Genomic DNA, 20,543 nt, shown 5'->3' with positions numbered 1-20,543 from the left:
GAATGCACCAATAATGGTTGGATCATTATTTAAAAAGTTTTGTGCCAGTTTTTTTTTAAAAAAAAAAAAAAAAAAAAAAAAAAAAGATCAGTTTATGGTTATTGGTGTATACCACAGCAAAAATTTACCATTGCCTATGTCATGTAGCTTAATGGTACTCAAGACTATTGAGTTCATTTTTGAGAAGACACCCACATTTTCAGCTTATGTTTCTCCTTTGTGTTCACTTCCTTTGGTATTTCTAGAACTCAACTGCAGGAAGACAACTATGTTTGAGGTTGCCAGTAAAGCAAGGTGAGGAAGTAACAAAGAAGAAAACAAGAGTCACAAATAAGAGTAATGTTAAGTACAGAAGTTACTCTCATTGCTCTTACATCCACAAACAAAGGAGAACTCCTGGAACAATTTGCTGGTCAATTTAGTAAATAATGTGCAGTTTATAAAAATATAAACTGTAAGCTGTATGATACATCTTTTCCCTTAAATTAGTTAATGAAACTCTCTTTGCGAGGAAGGAAGTTGGGGGTTGAGATCATGTCAGCTGTAACCTTGTTGGTTTACTAGGTTTGTCTTGATTGGTTCTCTGGAACTCCATTAACCTGCTTTCCATCTAGAGTCAAAGACGTGATCTGTTGTTGAACTTAGAAAGAATTTTGCCATTATAGACCGTAAGAAGCAGAGGGTGGGTTTTGCTTTTCCAATTGAAACTCTTATAGAGCTGGGACCAGGTCTTATATTACTTCTCTTATTTCCCCACTGTTCTTGGAACCGGCCTCTGTACCCAATTAGTATTTAATAAATACCTGTCTATTTATGGACTTTGAGACTTGGAAATGTAGACTATCATGAGATCAACAAGGGATTATGCACAAGGGAGAAACAGCTCAAAAAAGAGAATTTCTCTTTGTTTTATTTTTTAGTAGGTTTTTTTGTTTCAGATGAAACTTTTTAGTCTCATTTAATATGTAATTTTACTACATTTATAAGTATGATAAAAGTATGACTTCAGATAGCAAATTCTGTTAGTCATTTCCTTTCAGATAATGTCCTTGGCTTGGGAAGGTATCTAAATGCATTTAGATGCTAGCCAAATTCATTTTATCTTGGTAGGTAAGATGCTTATTAGCTATGTATCCTTATAAATACAATAGATATCTCTTATAGTGAGAAGACTTTTTTTCTCTGTTAAAAACTAAACTCTGCAAAGAAGTTTCTGTATATTTTCAATAGGATTTGAATTTTCATCTGTATATGTATTCTTAATATTCTTTTGGGGACCTTGATATAGTAGGGCAAGGGGAATTTTTTTTCTTCTTTCAAGGTACATTGAATTACAGAAAAAAAATCACTTGAGGGTAACATCATTAAAAGCCAACATAGTATTATACTCATTAATTCCACAAAGATTAAAAAGAATAAAAATTTACATTATCAGTTTATACAGAGAAGTTGGGAGAAGAAGGAATGAAGGCTTTTTGGTCCCTCTCAGTGTTTTTCATAAATGTCTACCCACAAAGCTTCAACAGAAAGGTCAAGTGATTGATGGTAGATCCCAGGGTCTGCTATCCCAACTTGAATTTTGCATTGTAGATTCAATTGTAAAAATAATATTTGTCTCTCACCAGTTAAATAACAATTTTATTCCCCAAGTTTTCAACTATAATTGAAAATTGTGGGTTAACAAACCATATGCATACTATGAATATGGGTATTTTCTGACATTATTTTTTGTAACCCTGTGGAATAATAATACTCTAGTTTGAAAAACATGGTACTGTAACACCTTATAAAAATATTATTACAGTGAATTTTAGTTATTTTTTCACATTGTCTCCTCCATTACATTCTGAGTTCCTTGAGGTCAGGAACTGGATCTCATTTTTCTCTGTATAAACAGAGGCTAGTTTAGTGTGTTTCAAACAATAGCATATAGTATTTGTTTGCCAAATGGAATTAAATTAGGGCATATTTTACACTTGGGCTGTAAAAGGTTCATTCAGACTGAGAGCATCTTTGAGGAAAATGACTCTGGTGATAATTGTCGACAGTTTGTTTTATTTAGTTTATAAGATGTGTTGTGGTTGAAAGGAAAGGTTGGAGCAGTTGACAGGAGAAAGTTAACTTGGCTGAATGTGCATTCTTGGAGCAGGTCTCCAAGGTACGGTCTGAAACCACCCAGAGGGCCGTGGGGGCCATGACATGGTCAAAGGAGGTTTGTCTTTTCATTAGTTATTTTTTTTTTAAATGATACACAAGTCTCTAGACTTTATTAAAAGAAGTATTCCAAGTTATATTAATCTGCTAGGACTACCATAACAAAATACCACAGACTTAATAAACAATAGACATGTATTTCTTATTGTTCTGGAGCTGGAATTCCAAGATCAAGGTGCCAGCAGGTTTGGTTTTTCCAGAGGCCCCTTCCCTTGGTGTGCAGGTGGCGGTCTTCTCTCTGTGTATTCACGTGGCCTTTCCTCACGTGTGCGTGCCCATTCCTGGTGCCTCTTCCTTTCCTTCAGTATTGAATTCCAGCACCGCCCTTCCCACTTCGTTTAACCTTAATTCCCTTCCCGAAAGCTCTATCTCAAATGATAGGCACATAGGACCCTTGAGGGGATACAGTTCAATCCACATAAAGGGTTAGTAAAAGTCACTTATAAACAAGCTATGAATCCAGTTGTTCAAGGTGATCATGTTACTTGACATTCTGGCAGAGTTGGGTTTGCATTCTAATATGAAGCCTGGCAGCCATGTATATTCATGTACCTGTGGCATGTGTATTTTTGCCAGCATAGCCTCAATTCCCCTTCTCCTTGGTGGCACTGTCCATCATAGTGCCAGCCCTCCACTGGCCAAGGTGTAAGCACATGGCTTGAGCGAGGCTGGTTAGATGTCTTCCTGAAATTTCACTCATTTGTGTAGTGGGCCAAAAGAGAAGTGGCTGCATCAGAAGATACCTCTCCATAGCTCATTGGGCACACTGTCCCTTCTTTCCTGCTGCCTGTCACTGATGCTCCCTGGTTCCTGTTCTTTCCAAACACATTGGTTTCTCTGTCATTTCCTTTTCAATGAATTTCCTCTCTTCCTCTCTCTGGATAATGTTGTTGAAGTTACCCAGTATTTGTTTCTGTTGCTTTAAATAATAATAACTCTACTAGTTACATGCTGTTTGTTTACCATTGTCATAAAACTCTATTCTTACATATTTACATGTGGGTAGAATTTCTGAACTTGTAGATAAGATGCTTTGTTATCTGTGTCTCACTAGCGTGGTCTGGGATGAGTCACAGCATCCAGTGGCTGCTGTTACATAAATACATAATTAGATTTTTAGAAAAGGTTTTGCTTTGATTGGTCACTTTGGAAAATCCCTGTATTATTATCGTGTTAAATGTCACTCGGTTCTGCTCTAATTCTTCATTCTCATGGTTCTTTTGAGGGGAAGCTAATGATAGGAAGGTCATGGGGTCTTTCCCCTGGGAAAGTAGGACTTGGATCAAAAATTCAGAGTACCATTGTGTCAGAGGGATGGTCCATTATGTTCCTGTTCTTTGGACACTGATCCAGAATATGGTTAAGCAGCAAAAGACTATACCATTTTTGTATACAAATATTGACAAAGCAGGGAAAACAGAAAAACCAAGTGATAGGTATAAAACCAATTGTCTGCTTAATAAGTAACCAGTCCTTTTGGGGGCAATACATAGTCAAGGGAGTAAGTTGTTTTTTTTTTTTTTTTTTTTTTTTTACTTAGAAAAAAAGGCACAGAGTATTGGAGCCCCCAAGGATGCTTTGCTTCTATAGCTGTGGAGATGATCATGGTCTCAGCCAGTCAGGGCCAAGCACCATGTGAAGAGGGAGCAGATTCTTTGTGCAGTTCTGGAAAGCAAAGGACTGCCATAGGCATCTGTAATAACAGGGAATGCCAGCATGGGCATAGGTTCAAAGAGAACTGGAAACCATCAGTACTTATGACAAACAAAAATAGAGAAATAGAAGAGGTTTTGGTGCTAGAAGCACCAAAGCTCTAAATTGTACTTTATTATAGTTAAAAAATTTCCCCTTCCAAGTTTAATTTCAAAGTATAAAATGATTCTGCATACATTGCTTTGAATGAGTTTGTTAAATTCTTGAGTGTGAGAAAGTAGACCATAGATCTAGGGCTACCTGTGATGAGTAATATTGCTACCTGTGGCCTATAAACCACCTACAGACTCCAAGGGCTTAGAAAAGGTAAGAGGAGAGAGTACAGCCCCAACGTACCTAAACCTACACTATATTGTAACAAGTGACAAAGTCTGGGATTAATTATAATATTATCGTTGATCTTTGGAAGACTGCTTCTACTTAAAACAGACCTTTCAGTGCTGGATATTACCTTTATGTCTTTTAGTTTCAAATTCCAAATGATGTTTTTAGAGTAAATATTTATTTCCATGGAGCAGACTTTGCTCATGTACCAAGTAAGGCTTAAATTTTAGGAATTCGCTTTTGAAGTCACAGTTCCTTCAAAGGGTTAAGAACTTTAGAATAGACTTTTTGATAGGCAATTTTTGTTCTTGAAGAAAATAAGGCCTGCTTTATTCAGGCTGTATTTGAGAATTAAATTTCTAAACCTGAACCTCCCCATTATCCCCAAATCATTTTCTTTGGTGTTCTAGTTGATCTCATTGCTTACCATTCTTCAAGCCCTTCTAGCGATTTGAAAAACACCCAGTTCTCTGAATTTAAATACAATCTACTTGAAATACTTAGAGTGGTTTCCATTTTCCTGTACAAATCCATTCTGATACAGTGAGTATGTGAGCATAATATAGCAGGGTACAGAAAGAGGAGACCAGGAATCTCAGACAGACTTGTCTTGATTTTCAGTGTTGCCTAGGGCTACTGTGTTTACCTTCAATCAGATGGGGACAAGTTAAAACTATGTGTGCAAGACATTTGAGATGGGCACACATACAGCTGACCCAGAACAACATTCTTAAGTGAACCATTACAATTCTGCATCTGTAGACCTAGATAACATTAGTCTTTGGTTTTTAGCCTGCATAATACTTGAAATTGGGCTTTGTCCTAGTGGAGTCTTCAGCCCTCTGTGAAAGACAGGCAACACCCAGTGTCCCCAGGCTATCTTTGCAATTGTTTTGCTGGAGCTGAGTGGTTTGGATCATCTGTTTCTTAGAGGGACAGAATGCAAGGCTGGTCAAGTTGGATCGTCAAGCTTGAGTAGACAGACTTGGCTGGTGGGATGCCCACTTCTCTACCATGCTTATCCTTCTAGAATTTGTTCATTTGGTTAAAGAGAATGACTTTTAATGGCATAAATAAGGATTTAAAAAAAATTATCAAGAGTATACTAGTAACTATGCCAGAATAAATTATTTTATTTCTTTGTTTACATTTTCCAACCCTCACCACACAAACAAGCGTCTTGAAAGCAGGATCCTTATAATGTCTTAGTTTATCCTTAGCAAATAATATGCTTTTATCTATTCAAATCATTCAGTAACTAAATATTGAATAGGTACTATGCCCCAGACACTAGATTAGACCTTGGGAGTATAGCCTTGGAAAGACTTGGCTTCAGAGTTTCATTAGTATTACTAGGAAAAAATATCATTAGCAAGACATCTTTTTTATAGTTGGTCTTTGAAAATTAAAAAAAAAAAGTCACCATCTTTTTATGTGTACAATGTGTAATAACACTGTTGGAGACTGATAGGGTGCCAGATATGGCTTTTATTTTACCTGTTGAAGGAGATTTATAGAGAGCTCAGAGAGGCTCAACAGCTAAACATTTTGATTTTAGTCTAATTGGAAAGGAGAATTTAATTTTACTGACAATTATAGGCGAATAAAGAGTGCACTTAAGTTGAAATTAAAAAGTAAAATAGTAAACCAGTTAAGTTCATTGTAATATTATAGTTTTCCCCTGATAATTTGCATTACATGATCATGATCTCATAGAATACATTCAATTCTGTGGTTTAATATAATAAGAATATTATCCCATGTAAGTTGATAAATAGATACATGTAAAAGAAGAACACTTCTTTTGTGAAGTGTGAAAAGATTGAGCTCTTTACCTTGGAAGGGATTTGAAAATTGGGTCACCTTATCCATTTTGTTCGTATTGATGGAATACAGGTCACTGATGTCTGGCTTTGTTTAGCTCTTCTTGCTCCATTTTGACAACGTGATAAAGAACCTAATTACTGAACTACTCAGCTAACAAAGATGGGGGAATCACCTTCTCAAAAATGGAAAAGCACCTTTTTTTAAGTATATTGAAGGCCCATCAAATTCAGACTTGAAACTTTTCCCACTTAAGAGCCTGGCCGAGGAGGTATGTCTTGAGAGGAACATAGCACCTAATTAGCTCTCCAGCCTGGGTGTTGGAGGGTGAAGGCCTCTGTGCTTGGCTTCCCATTTCTTGGAAAAATGCTTCCCATTTCTTGGAAAAATTAGCTCCCCAGCCTGGGTGTTGGAGGGCGAAGACCGCTGTGCTTGGTTTCCCATTTCTTAGAAAAACTTCTTGGGAGAAGGAACAATGTCTCTGAAGCACTCATTTTACATTTACGGAATAAATGAAGGAAGCTTGGCAGCATCATCTTTAGTAGGGACCCTGACCTTTCTGAACCTATCCTTCTATCTGCCTGAACCTGAATTTCATATGTGATCTACATGTGTAACAGTAACAACTTACTTCTCTCAGCCTCCGTTTCCCCATTTGTAAATTGGAGATTCTAGCCAATCCTCTATTACCAAGAAGGAATAAAAATTTCTCAGTGAGAATGATCTAATGTTTTTGGCTCTGTAAATATGGTCATTTCGCTATTACCCAGGATCTGTTCAACAAAGGCTGAATATGTCTCTTAACTGCTAGATGAAAATGATTTACACTGCTTTCTGTGTTCCTCACCTTGTCTCTGGAGACTTTCCATATTGGCCATTTTCTCTGTGCCTCTTCCTTTTCTGGCTCTTTAAAACTTGGTATTCTTCAGATTTTCTTTCTTATGATATATACTCTCATTGGTTGATCTCATAGCTTTTTCTAGGTTTAAGTACTTGACCATGTCCAAACCTCCATTTCAAGCTCAGTCTCATGCCTCTTACCCTGTACCCTAGACTGGTATATTGCTACCAAATCTATTGTCACCAGGATGTCTGTGGCAGAGACAGGCTAGTTGCTTATCCAACCCGGTTCCTCTTCCTGGGCACACAGTTAGACTATAGCTGCTAGCTTCTTCCACATGTAGTATGAGATCAAACGAATGAGCCCTAGGCCATGGTCTGATGTGATTGAAAATGATATGCACCAATTCCATATACCTCTCTCTTCTGTCTTCATGGCTGCAAACAAAGTTCTTCAAGATGGCAGTGCAGAATATGGGAGGCGTCTGGATTCCTGAGTCACTCCTTGAAAGAGAGGTTTCCAGGAGAGCTGCCTAAACTGCACCGGGCTGTAACATGAGCCAGGAATAAAAGTCTGTTAAGTCACTGAAATTTAGGGGTTATTTGTTGCCATTTTGTTGCCATAGCAGAGCTTGACCTTTCTTGATTAAGATGGTGTCCCCTAGGCACCGTGAACTCTGTAGGTTCTACTTCCCACCTCAGCTGGTGGCACCAGCCTCTTTTTAGTCACCCAATTCACAGTCCCCTAGTCCTCAGACAAATCCAATTAATAACTAACTCCTATGGATCTTAACTCCCTTGTTTTTTCTTGGAAATATCTATCTTTTTTTTGAACCATTACTCTGATCGTGCCTCTTGCAATTTCTTACCTGCGTGTTGATTTGAATGAACTTAAACCAGGAAGAATCCTGTTAGAACAGTCGGTCATTATTAAAAGGCATTCCGAGCAGGGAACATAAGAGAATGTGGTGACAGTGTAACAATACAGTTGATGTCTGGGAATAAGTAAATCTCCAGATCACTGATGAAGGAAGTGGAGACCTCCCTGGCCTTTGCTCTGTGCTGACGATGCCCGTATACAAAATAAAAAAGGACCCCATGCAATGCACAGATGGAAAAGTGAGGCTTAATGCAATTAACCATGGACACCTGGATACTTCCTACCTACCGTCTTCCTCTTTATCTTTTCATCCACTCACGCATGCTTTTGATAAAGGGTCAGAATGCCAGCTGCTTACTGAGCGCAGATCAAAGCTGGAGTGATAGTCTGGCAGGGGTCTTCTTGCTAAGCTTAACCTTACCTGGGAGAGTCAGTTAGCTCAAAACACTTCTAATCACCTGTGATCCCTCCTTATGTCTCCTGCAGAGTGTGGCACTGTAGTTGACAGCTCCCACGCTCCCCTGTCCGTTTAGTGATGCTCCCTTTGTAAAAGCAGCTCTTGGTTTTATCAACCTATATTCCCTCTCCAACGAAAAGGAAGCCCCACTTTGATCGTGCGACTCTTGCTTCGAAGCCCCTCCTGTGCAGCAAGCCCTTCATTTTCTTCATTTCTGCAGCAGTGCTCTCTCCGCCAAGCCTTAGCACACATTCCCACTGAATATTAAAAAAAGAAAATTAAAATAAGCCCATGTTTAAAAAATAGTGTCCTCTTTTAAATAATTCTTTAGCAGTCCACAGCATTGGTCTTCCCTGTAGAATAAAAAGGTCCTATGGAAACCAAGGAACAAAGAAGTGATTTTGAGATGCATGGTGGACACCTTTGTGCTGGTTTTTTTCAGAAAGCTTGTGATTATTAGAGCTTACACCAAAATACAGTGACTAAAATTTCCCTGCCCTCCTCAGTCAGGTATCTGGGGGACATCTCTGCACCTAGAACTGTTTCCCATATAACTACAGAGTTGGCCACACTCATCCTTTTTACTATTGATCTTCTTCTGGACCCCTTCCTCCCTGCTTGTTTCCTACCTTGAACCTGGACCTTTCAAGCCTGGACCTTTCTCCTTCCTCTCTCTCTCTAGCCGAAGTGGCCACATGCGAGGGACAGACAATGGTAGTCATCTACACTTCCATGGGAATGATGGCTTTTCTGTAGCCTCTTCTAAAAGTATTTGCTTTTAAAGCACTATTACCATTGCAAAATGAGGGATTGTGCTCCCATTAGAGAAATTTAAGGTGAAATGAGTATAGAGGGGGTTGAGTATATTTTTAAGAAGAATGTTCTCCTTGAAGTACTTTCATAACCTGTAACTCTGTGCTGTGGGATCTTCTCCATCTAGTGTGAGGCTGGTTCCATCAGCATCTCATTACCTGTCATAGGGGTATAGGCACTGTGTTATCCTTCATCTTCTGAGAGTCCCTATATGTAAAAAGAACAAAGACTTAAAAAAAGGAGGGGAGAGGATATAAATGATGAAGCATTTCTCTGTTTTCTTCTTGTCTAGAAACCGTGCATACAGCCAGGTAACTTCCTACCTCCATCCTTTGAACGTGCCATTCCACACGTCAGGAATTCCTTTCTTTTCCCCTTCATGTCCATCTTTGAAGTGGTCTTCTCCAGTGAGGCCCTCCCTGATTCCTCCAGTCGGAATTGCTTCTTTTCTTTATTTTTATTTTAGGTACAACATTTAGCAACACTTTGTGTTTTTGTCATCTATAGTACACCGAGGCACGACAATGCTGTGCCACTTTGCATAACTCAGTGCAGTGGGCTTATGAAATGTTCCTTTTCATAAGCCTGAGTATTAAAATCTTGATCACTGCAGTTGGGTGGGGTCTACCCATTTTAAATTTCTGTTTTTATGATAATATCTAAAAGGGGATCTTTATCTTAGGACTTTATGAAGGTAATATAAATGTGCATCAAATTATTTTTTGAAGCAATATGGGGGGTATAAATAAATAATAAGTGAACCATGCTATGCAATGAGAGCTATGTGGTGTTAGCAGGCAAAATTATTTATAAATAAGGAATTATACATTATATATAGAGGCATTCTGATGTTGGCCAACTTTCCTGTCACTAAGTGGTTGATAAACTGCTCAGTAGCATGGGCAACATAAAAGTTTCTGTTCTGTGCTGGAAATTTTTTTTTCTTATGTATCATCCAAGTTCTACTGGCTCTTGGATTATTTCTGTGTTTCCCTTGTTGTTTTGGTCCCTCATCTGCCCTAAAATATTTCTTCTGTCAGAGCTTTTAATGCCATTTGCAGAAAACCTGTTGTCCTTGATTTTTCATTTGCTTTTATGTTCTGGAAAATTACCCTACTTTCCCCTTCCTGTACTTTGCTTTTCTGCAGAGGTGGGAGGTCTCCACTCCACATCCTTGTATCATAAGAGTAGCTTCTTGGTTGGGACTGGAGCTGAAACTAGGTTCTCTCTTGGGGCACTGACATGGCATCTGAGACACCTTCACTTTTGTCTCATTATTCCTTAAGCTCTGAGGTGCACCTACTAGGGACATTACTGCTTCAATACACCATACCCAATCTGCCGTAGAGCCTATCTCATGACGGTATTTGTGTCTGTGCCTTATCACCTCTGCTAGATGGTAACCTCTTGAAGATGTTGACAGTATCTCATTCAATTTGTACCCTCCAGGGTCCTAACAGTCTTGCATATCGTAGATACTCCTGGAATGTTTAATGGATTGAACTGCATGAGCTATTACTCTAAGTGCACAAAAAGGGGTGCTAGAGCTCTGAAGAGCCTTAATTCACCTCATGGGGTTACATGAAGATCTGTCAGACTTAGTTTATACACCCCAGCTCTCCATGGGTAAAGTCAATGCCAATTAATGACGAACTTCTGCATTGGAGAGAAAACACATTTTACCTACAGGCTGATCAGTTTCTTTTCTGCCGTATATCTCAGTGATCATAAAGCAAGAAGACCCCTGGGACTCTATTCTATTTAGGCAAAGGCAGGTGTGCTGGGAAGCTTTATATTTACACACAAACACAGAAAGCAAGGCTTATTTTTGCAATTACTTGCGAAGCTTGCCCATGTTTTCCAGCATGTAAATTAGGACTTGAAGGAAAACATCTAATTGCATTTCGCTCCAACTAATTGCCAACTCAAAATTTTAGATTAGTGCACACACCATACTTAATTTTTTTGTTGTTGTTATTAATAACACATTGAGCTTGGCAGGATGAAAAATAATGAGACGGAACTGAAAAGACTCGAGAGCTCGTCCATGAAGGAAATATTTGGGGTAGGGTGGTCGGGAAACTTTGAGGAATGTGGACAAAGCCACGGCTAAAATGCCAGACAAAGATTGCCTGGGTCTCATGCTCCACTATGGGTTTGCTGGTAAAGGTTAGACGGAGAGAAAAAAATAGAGATGGCATTTGGAGTCATTGCATGTGTTTTGCCACAAGGAGGGGCCATGGTTACAACCATGGATGTGTCCTTGACTTGTATTCTACCAGTAGCCTTTCTTGCATGAAAAACAAAATCTACTTAAAAGAGCTTTTTTTTTTTTTTTTTTTTTTTTTTTTTTAAATACGCTACACATCCAGAAAGAATGGTACGGTCTTTTGTAAGTAATATAAACATACTGTGATATCCTTACGTTATTAAATGAGCATTACAAAGCATGACAGAATCACAGCCACACCAAAAAAATAAGGACAAGCTAGTGTTGACTGGAAATAAAAAGTGAGAAGCTTTTTCACATGTTGTCATGAAAAGGTAACTGGAGGCCTCAGAATTCTCCTGTTTTCTCAGCAAGAGTTATTCTCCAAAGGACACAATGAACTTTTTGTCCTTCTAAACACAGAAGTCAAAAAAATGTATCCTTGAAGCTCAGTGTAGCAACAGTGGGTTTGTGAATCTATTTACCATTGGGAAGAATTTATTCTGAGGTGGTTCGTTCCCGGGTTTCTAAATGAAGGGTTGGTTGGAAGGGAGACGGGATGAATCTTGGAAAAAACGTCTGAATTAAATAACGTGTTCCCATCATAGCGTCCCTCTGATTTCAGGCTATGCTCTTCTTTAGCGTGCGCCCATCTGTGCCAGGCATGGTGCTAGATGCCGCAGCTGTCCCAGGGACAGTGCTCAGGAAGATACCTACTGGTGTTGCATTTCTAGACAGGTGGAGAGCAGATATTAAAAAACCAGACACATAAGTAAATATATACTTACAAATTATGTGAAGTGCCATGAAGGAAAATCACAGGGATTGATTAAGACCACAAAGGTTGCATCTCATTGAGATGGGGAAAGCCTGGAGAAGCCTCTCTGAAGAAATGACATTTAAGCTGAGACCTATAGGATGAGGAGGATTTAGCCAAAGCAGCGGGAATAGATATTTCCAGACAGATGGAAGGACAGGTGTGGAGGCCCTGCAGGGACTAAGAGACAGCACTTGGGGGTTGGAGCTTGGTGATTGAGGGGGGAAATGGCTTGAAATGCGGCTGGGCAGATTGGCAGAGGGATCCCCTCACAGGGCCCTGTAGACCATGGTGGGGGGTTTCTGCAAGCCACAGAAAGCTGCTGAAGGGTAGAAGGGATGAAAATCAATTTATAGAAATCTCAGTGTAGAGAAAGGACAGGAGAAAGGCAAGGATAAGTGCCAGGAGACCAGTTGGGAGGGAATTTCCATGGGGATGGTGAATGTGTTGCTCATTTGCCTATTTGTTCTGAAATCTGTTCTTCATCCTTCCATGCAAAACAAAGTATATTTCCCAGACTCTCTGGCCAACTTGCTTTTGGGTGGGGTAAGCCAATATGAGGCGGTGGAGGGAGATTGCAGATCTGGAGGAAGCGCGAAGCCCCGGACAGTTCCTCTTGTCTCTCCCTGCTTTGTGGGGACATCCCCAGCAATGCTGGTCCTTTTGGTGTCAGCTCCTCCAGGACAGGCCCCTGCACAGACCCACTGGATAGTCCCATTGTCTCTGGGTCTGGATCCTTCAGGGCAATCTTCCCCATGGTCCCTCTCTCTCCCTGGCTTCCCAGGTTCTCACACCGTAGCAGTGCCCTCTCTTGCTGGGTCATGGATGTAACAGTGGCTTCCTGCTCTTGCTAATGTCTGGATTGTGCCATCCTTCTCTCTTTGGCTCTTCAGCTCTTCCAGCCTTTATAACTTTATAACTAGCCCTCTAGATTTAAATTCCCTTGAATCAGAGCTGGGTGATGACTGGTCCTGACTGATGCAGTGAGCAGCAGTGATAGCTTGGATGATGAGCACCTATATGGTTGGGAGATAGCTTCTGGAATCCTATGTGAACTAAGTGAAGACAATGGAGGAATGAGCTAGATCTGCAAGCTCTGGGTAGAGTTTTCCAGCATGCTGAGCAAGATTAATTAATTTCCAGCTAAATTTAGCTGGCATAGTCTTGACTGAGGTAAACAAATGACCATTGGCTCACTTCCTACACGCTATGGATGTGCCCTAAGCCCTCATTAGTGGTCAGGAAGGGGTCAACAGTCTAGTCCAAGCTAATACCACTCCACCCACAGACTCCAACCTTCACATTCTAATTTCTAGAGTTGAGGTCTGGATAACTTTCCTCTGACCACATTGTTCTGTGCAAGACTGTGTTCCTTAAAAGAAAGAAGGGATGGTTATCTTTTGTTAAGAAATGATTTTTCCCCCAATTATTTTTCAGCTTTTCTTTCCTTTTCTTAGAAGATCGATAGCCTTTCTTGTTCCTTTTGCTTTTTCAAAGCAAGCTGTTCTAGCAGTTACCATCTGTTCTCCTGACCCCGGCTGCCCCTATAGCTCTGCTCCAGCACCCCCTGACTGAAGGTGCTCTTGTCTGCATTGACACACTGCTCCATCTCCCTTTTAAAAATGAACCTCTGCAGGACTCAGGACGCTGTGAAGTCACAGGGTGTGTGGACAACAAAGTGGGACAGAACAAAGCATCAGCGACATTCCTGCCATGGTCTATGGAGTGCTGTGCACATCAGGAGGGGGAGAAGCCAGCTACTTCTGTGGGCTTCCTTTGGATAGCTCACACTGTAAACAATTCAGGAAGATTGGGGAAGTTTTTCTTAGATCATATTTCTGTGGCCCCAAGAGTCTGGAAATAATGGGAAGGAGATTAATGTGTATAGGACTGGTATAGGTGTGGGTGTTGGAAGACTCCAGTGCTTTCAAGGCCTGTGGGTCTGTGAAAGGCTCCCTCCCTCCCTCTCTCTTTTCTTCCTCCCTTCTTCCTTGCTTTCCTTCCTGTAACCATTCATCCAACAAGAATTTTGAGCACCTGTTATGTGGTTATTAGTGGTATGTGCAAGGTGGCCTGAAGCATATGAAAGAACTGCAAGGGAGACTTGCTCTCAAGGGCTGGGTATAACATCGACACACATCTGAAAAATGAATTTGCCTCTAGTAAATAGCAGTATGGGGTCAACATAGGATTAGGAATCGGGAGGTCAGTATTCAGTCTTACTGGTGCCTTTGAGTCCCTGCGGTCTTGAGCAAGTCACGTAGCCTCCCTAAGTCGATCCACATATAACATGGAAGGATTGAACTAAAAGATCTTTAAGTCATATATCATTGTTCTATGATTAATGGGCACAGTTATGAGTGATCTAGAGCAGAGGTGCTTGTACAGTATAGTTTCAGGTTCTCCTTAATACTCTTAAAAATTGTTGAGGATCCCAGAGCTTTTGTTTATATGGTTTGTATCTGCTGACATTTACCATACAAAATTGACATTTAATAAAAAAAGACATTAAAATATGTATTAATTCATTAAGAAAGAAACCCATTATAGGTAAACATAAAATTAGTTTCATGAGAGAAATAACTTTACTTTTTGACCAAATACCCATTATCACCTATTATTGATGATTATAAAGGGCAAAGGGGCATAAAAAGTCAAGTTAAATCTTAAATTTTGAGCCAAGTGACAGGCAGAATGGAGGCAAAATCTGTTTTGGCAGAGTTGGGAAATTTAACAGGAATAATTTGAGGGCAGATGATGCTTGATATAATTTTGATATAATTTAGGACCTAAAATTCATAATCTTCCTGTGGCCTATAAGATCCATCCTGATCTGTCCTCTGCCCAGTTCTGTGACTTCCTCCTCTGCTCTCTGCTTCATTCACTGTGCTACAGTCATGACTTTTTTTCTTTTACACCACTGCCAAGTTCACTGCAGCCTCTCACCACTGCCAGGAATGCTTTCCTGTGCCTGTCCTTCTCGTCTCCACCAGCTGTCCCCATGTTGGCTGCCTCTCAGCATTCAGGTTTTAGTTCAAATGTCACCCCCCGCCCCCAACCAAGAGACTGTCTCTCTCCTGTTACCATCAACCTTTTCACCTTGTTTTATTTTCCTGCTAGCACTTACTATTATCTAAACTGATTGTCCTTTTTTTGGTTGTTATTTATCTGGTTATTTCCTACCTCTCCCCACTAGATTGTAAGCTCCATCAGAGCAGGATCTTTTATGTATTGTTCACGTCTGTGTTTCCAGCTGATACATAGTAGGTGCTCAACAAACATTTGTAGAATATGGAAATGTATAGCAGGCTGTGGAAATTTCAGGGTTGGCTCTTAGGAATGACACACAGATGTATGAGTTTGGAGGCCATGTCAGAGATGTAGGACTTGCAGCATGGCTGGGGCTAGAGTGTACAGGACATCTGTTCTTTCTGACAAAGGAGGTAGGACAGTGTGACAGTTGGAATACCTAGGGCCTATGGAGTTGATGTTGCCAGGATACTGAGAGAAATAAGGAGTGCTGCCATCAAAGACTGTGCACTGAGATGAAGTCATATGAGGTAGGAAGGATGTCTATCCCATAATAACCTGTGACTATGATGAGATATCTCTCCTGTGATTATGTTATTTGGCAAAAAGGGTTTTGCAGATGCAATCAAGGTCCCTAATTTTGCTCCCTAAGCAAAAGGGAGATTATCAGGTGGGCCTGACCTAATTTGGTGAGCTTTTATTTATTTTTATTTTTATTTATTTATTTTTTAATTATTTATTTATTTATTTGACAGACAGAGATCACAAGTAGGCAGAGAGGCAGGCAGAAAGAGAGGGAGAGGAGGAAGCAGGCTCCCTGTTGAGCAGAGAGCCCGATGTGGGGCTCGATCCCAGAACCCTGGGATCATGACCTGAGCCAAAGGCAGAGGCTTTAACCCACTGAGCCACCCAGGCGCCCCTATTTATTTATTTTTAAAAGATTTATTTATTTATTTATTTGACAGGCAGAGATCACAAGTAGGCAGAGAGGCAGCTGGGGCAGGGTGGGGGGCGGGGAGCAGGCTCCCCGTGGAGCAGAGAGCTCAATGCGGGGCTTGATCTCAGGATCCTGGGATCATGACTCCGAGCTGAAGGCAGACACTTTAACCCACTGAGCCACCCAGGTGCCCCTTTGGTGAGCCTTTAAAAGGAGGGCTACAGGTGGCTTCTAGGAGATGCAGGTGGCCCCTGGCTGATAACCGACAAAACAGCAGGGGCCTCCATACAACCACAGGGAACTGAATCCTGCCAACAACCATGTGAATTTGAATTAGAAAAGTCCCTAGTCCAGGTGATACCTCGGTTTCACCTTATGAGATTCTAAGCAAAGGACCCAGCTCAGTTATGCCTGGGCTTCTGATCTACTGTAAATGATGAGGTAATAAAGCTGTGTTGTTTTAAGCTGCTAATTTTGTGGAAATTTGTTACGCAGCAATAGGAACCTAGTACATATTTCAATAAACGTTTGTATGTTTAATTGCCAATCATAACTGAACCTCGCAACCTTTCTAGATTTCCCCGTGTCCATATATCATAATGATAATACAGGAAAGCAGGCTAATGATCAAAACAGTTTTGCAGCATTACCATTTGGGGACCCATGTTGATTGTCTCTCTCCTTAAATCACTTACTGGTATTGTTTGAAAAGCCACTTAAAAGCGGATAATCTACGTAGCCTTCTGCTCTAATTTTCTTTCTTAATACCCCACATCTTATTATTTTTCAGAAATATTAAGCAAGTTTTGTTTGTTTTGGGGTCTGGTTAAACAATTCTTTTACTTCTTTGTTCCTACATAACAACCATTATTGTCTCTGTTCAGGACTCCTTGTCCCTGTTTCTTCTGTCTTTCCTAAAGAGCCACACTCCATATAGTAGTCAAAGTGACCTTTAAAAAAATGAAGTTAAATGATCAGATGATGTTATTTCTCTGCTTTAAACTTTTATGGACTAAATGTTTGTGTCTCCTCCAAATTTGTATTTTGAAGCCCTAACTAACCCCTCAGTGTGACTGTATTTGGCAATAGGGTCTTTTTGGAAATAATTAAGATTCAATAGGGTCATAAGGGTGGGTCTCTGATCTGATAGGATTAGTGGTCTGATTAGAAGAGACAGGAGAGAGTTTCCTCTCTCTCCCTGCACACACAATGAGGAAAGGAAATGTGAGCACACTGTGAGAAGGTTGCCATCTCCAAGTCTGGAAGAAGGCTCTCACCAGGAATCAAACTGGCCTGCACCTTGATCTTGAACTTTCCAGTCCCAGAACTGTGAAAAATAAACATCTATTGCATAGGCTGCCTAGTGTATGGTGTGTTATTAAGGCAGCCTGAGCTGACTAACACAAAGCCTTTTTAGTGGCTTCCCCTTCCTTCCAAAAATGGAACCAGGGCCCTTTATCATGAGTCCTCTCCCTGGCTTCATCATCTCCATTTCTTACCTGCTTTGCTTACAATGGCCTCATTTTAGGACTTAAAACATGCCACTCTTTTCCACTGCAGTGCCTTGGTCTTCACTGTGGCTTCTCCTCAGGAAGTTCAGTCCTTTAGATCTTAGTGCACATGTTACTTTCTTAAGGAGACTGTCCCTATGACCCTTTCTTGGTAAAATTCTGTTCCCCCCATTGTTCTCATTGGATCGTTCCCTTCATTTGATCATCCAACTTACCCACTGGATTGTAAACTCCAAGACGGCAGGCACACATCTCTTTTACACACTGTTGTATCCCAGAGCCTACCTCGAGTACCTGAGACATAGTAGGTACTTAGTAAATCTTTATTGAATGAACAAAGAGCTGACATCTGAGGGGTGTTGGTTTTGATGCGTTCCACATAGACTCTGGAAGCCAGAGCTCCACATCCTGGGCCCAGGTCTTCCCTTCACTTTTGGAGTCCCTCAGAGATACCCTTTACTATTGACATGCATGTGTTTGCTGTTAGAGGGAAAGCAGTATTAATTAACTTCCAGGAAGGTGTTGATGAATGAATATGTTGGTTTTTTGGTTTATTTTCAGAATACACACTAGCTCTCCATTTCAAATACAATGGATGGCATGGTTGGTTTTCAAATAGTTGTCACTTCACTAGTGATTATGGTATAAAACCATCTAGATTACAACGTTTACACTGCATAGTTTCTTATTCCTCAGTGATCTGGAAAATAATGCTAACAATATGGTACAAAAAGATTATAATTGAAGGGTTTTTCATTCACATTTTCTCTTCAGTTTCCTGAAGATGGTTCTTATGGCCCTGAGTAATACTACTGTCTTTCAAAAAAACCTTCATTTTTATGTTCTCTAATTAATGTTCCTTAGGGCTTTTTAAAAGCTTCCTAAACATGCATTTCTTTTGAAAGCATAAAAAAATGGACTGCAAATATTAAGTTTCCTCAGAAGAAGAAAACAGGGGGTGGGGGAGGTGTGAGGGGAGAAAAAGACCCCCAAATTGTTATAGGATAAAATAAGATTTCCAAATCTGGGTGTATGATGAATTGTGTTTTAAGATTTTTACTTAAGCTGCTTAAAATTTGAATCTGGATACAGGAAAGGTTGCTTTATTAAGAGTGGAAGCCCCACTAGAATAGTGAAATTTACAGTAGCCATTATAGGTCCTGTGTTCTCTCTCTCCATCATGAATGACAAGGGGCATCCTGGGTTCCCCTTCTAAGCCCTCTTTGCTTTAAGGGAGCATGCACTCTCTCCCCTTAGTCACAGTTGAGACCAGCTTCATATACTCCTTTCTTATCTGAAATTTCTCCACTATGAGGAGGCACATTCCAGAGCTCCCAGGAGGACTAGGCGGTTGATTCAGGCTTATTCGTTAACTATACCATATTCACTCACATAGGTAATGAATATCCTTGCAGAAATCCAGGAGAAGTACTGTGGAGGGTGCTCTCCCCCTCAGCCTTCACAGCTCAGTACAGACCGCACCTGGTCCACAGTCTTCTCATCTTCGCGTGTCCACCTGAGTGCATCAAACTCAAATGCCCACAGGTGCCAGAGAGAAACAGAACTTCGTGATTTGGGCAGATGGGAGACAATAAAGAGTGGTGGGGCCTGTCAACACAGAGTGCTTGGCTCACCCAACAATACTGGGGTGCTTTAAAAAATACACATTGCCTGGGGTGCCTAGGTGGCTCAGCCAGTTAAGCATCTACTCTTGGTTGTTGCTGTGTTGTTGTTTTTTTTTTTTTTTTAAATACTCTATTTATTCATTTGAGGGAGAGAGAGAGCGTGAGTCATGGTAATGCGCTGAGGGAGAGGAAGAAGCAGACTCCCAGGTGACCAGAGTCCTCTGTGGGGTTCCATCCCAGGACACTAGGATCATGATCACAACCCAAGGCAGACTCAACCCACTGAGCCTCCCAGGTGATCCCTGCTCTTAGTTTTGGCTTAGGTTATGGTATCTGGCCCTAGGGTCCTGCCCTTGGCGTCTGTGCTCAGCAGATAAGTCTTCCCCACCTCTCCAATCCTACTCCCGCTCACACGAATTCACACACGCTCTCTCTCTTGCTCTCTCAAATAGATGGGTAAATCTTTAAAAAAAAAAAAAAAAAAAAAAGCCTGGTTAGCTCAATGATGGACAATGATTTCTCTCTGCAGCACTTTGTAGTGTTAACTAACTTCCTACTCAGCATCAATTCTGGCGTCTTAAGTTTCTGGGGCTTAGGCCTACCGGTGTTTTTCTTCAACCACATTGTAATCACTGCAGGGAGAGGGATGCTGCCTGACACGTTTGTTTGCTGTGCGGATTGGAATCTGCCCCCTGGCTGCCGCAGGGCCCACCATAGTGGCTGCTGCGGACACAGGCTGGCTGGGTTCCTGCCTACTGGCTGCTCGCTGACATGTTGGTGGGCGCTTGCTTGCACTGTCATGCTCGCCCCCGTCTAGCTGCCACGCCGTCTCCCCTGAATGCGTTCTGCTTAATGAAGGGCTGCTGGGTAAGGAGCTCCATGGTCAAATAATTTGGGGAAAAGCTGAGTTTAGCAAGGTTAAAGTTTAATAGTTTCCTTTACTGCTGGATTTTTTTTTATAGCCTTAAAATGTTAATGAGCACCATACATTTTTAAAAGGGGTGAGATAGAGTCTGTGATTGACGCTCTCAACCCCGTTTGAAAAATGACATTTTCCAGCCTCCCTTGCAACTGAAGTTCTGGATGAGGATTCAGTTCTGCCAGTCACATGCATTCCTATGACATTTGGAAGGTGAAAGTGAGGAGTAGGTTATTTTCCTGCTGTTGATGCTGGTAAGCAAGGTCACAGGGATGTAATTATTTATAGGCAGTTTTGGCTTGGTCATGTGACAGTTGCAGCTTCCAGACGTCTCCTCTGTGGCAACACTGTCTGTGGGTTCTTGAGCTGAGCAGCCCGGGGCAGACCCTGACTTCTATTCCTTCCACCCTTCCAAAAATTCTGTTATCAC

At 40.9% G+C, this 20,543-nt stretch overlaps 1 long non-coding RNA gene across 1 annotated transcript in view; it reads left to right on the top strand.

The window, feature by feature from the left end:
* The first annotated feature begins 226 nt into the window (after nucleotides 1–226).
* The window catches only part of LOC116877507, a 127,132-nt gene continuing 106,815 nt past the window's right edge, over nucleotides 227–20,543 (top strand). The window contains exon 1 of the long non-coding RNA XR_004384657.1: nucleotides 227–294. This is a non-coding gene — a long non-coding RNA (uncharacterized LOC116877507). The remainder of the gene's footprint in view (nucleotides 295–20,543) is intronic.

The sequence above is a fragment of the Lontra canadensis genome, unplaced genomic scaffold (assembly GCF_010015895.1).
Source record: "Lontra canadensis isolate GAN:19392208 unplaced genomic scaffold, GSC_riverotter_1.0 scaffold52, whole genome shotgun sequence".
Classification (NCBI taxonomy): Eukaryota; Metazoa; Chordata; class Mammalia; order Carnivora; family Mustelidae; genus Lontra; species Lontra canadensis.
Note: the sequence above shows the minus strand (reverse complement) of the source record. Positions and strands in the feature narration are given on the sequence as shown.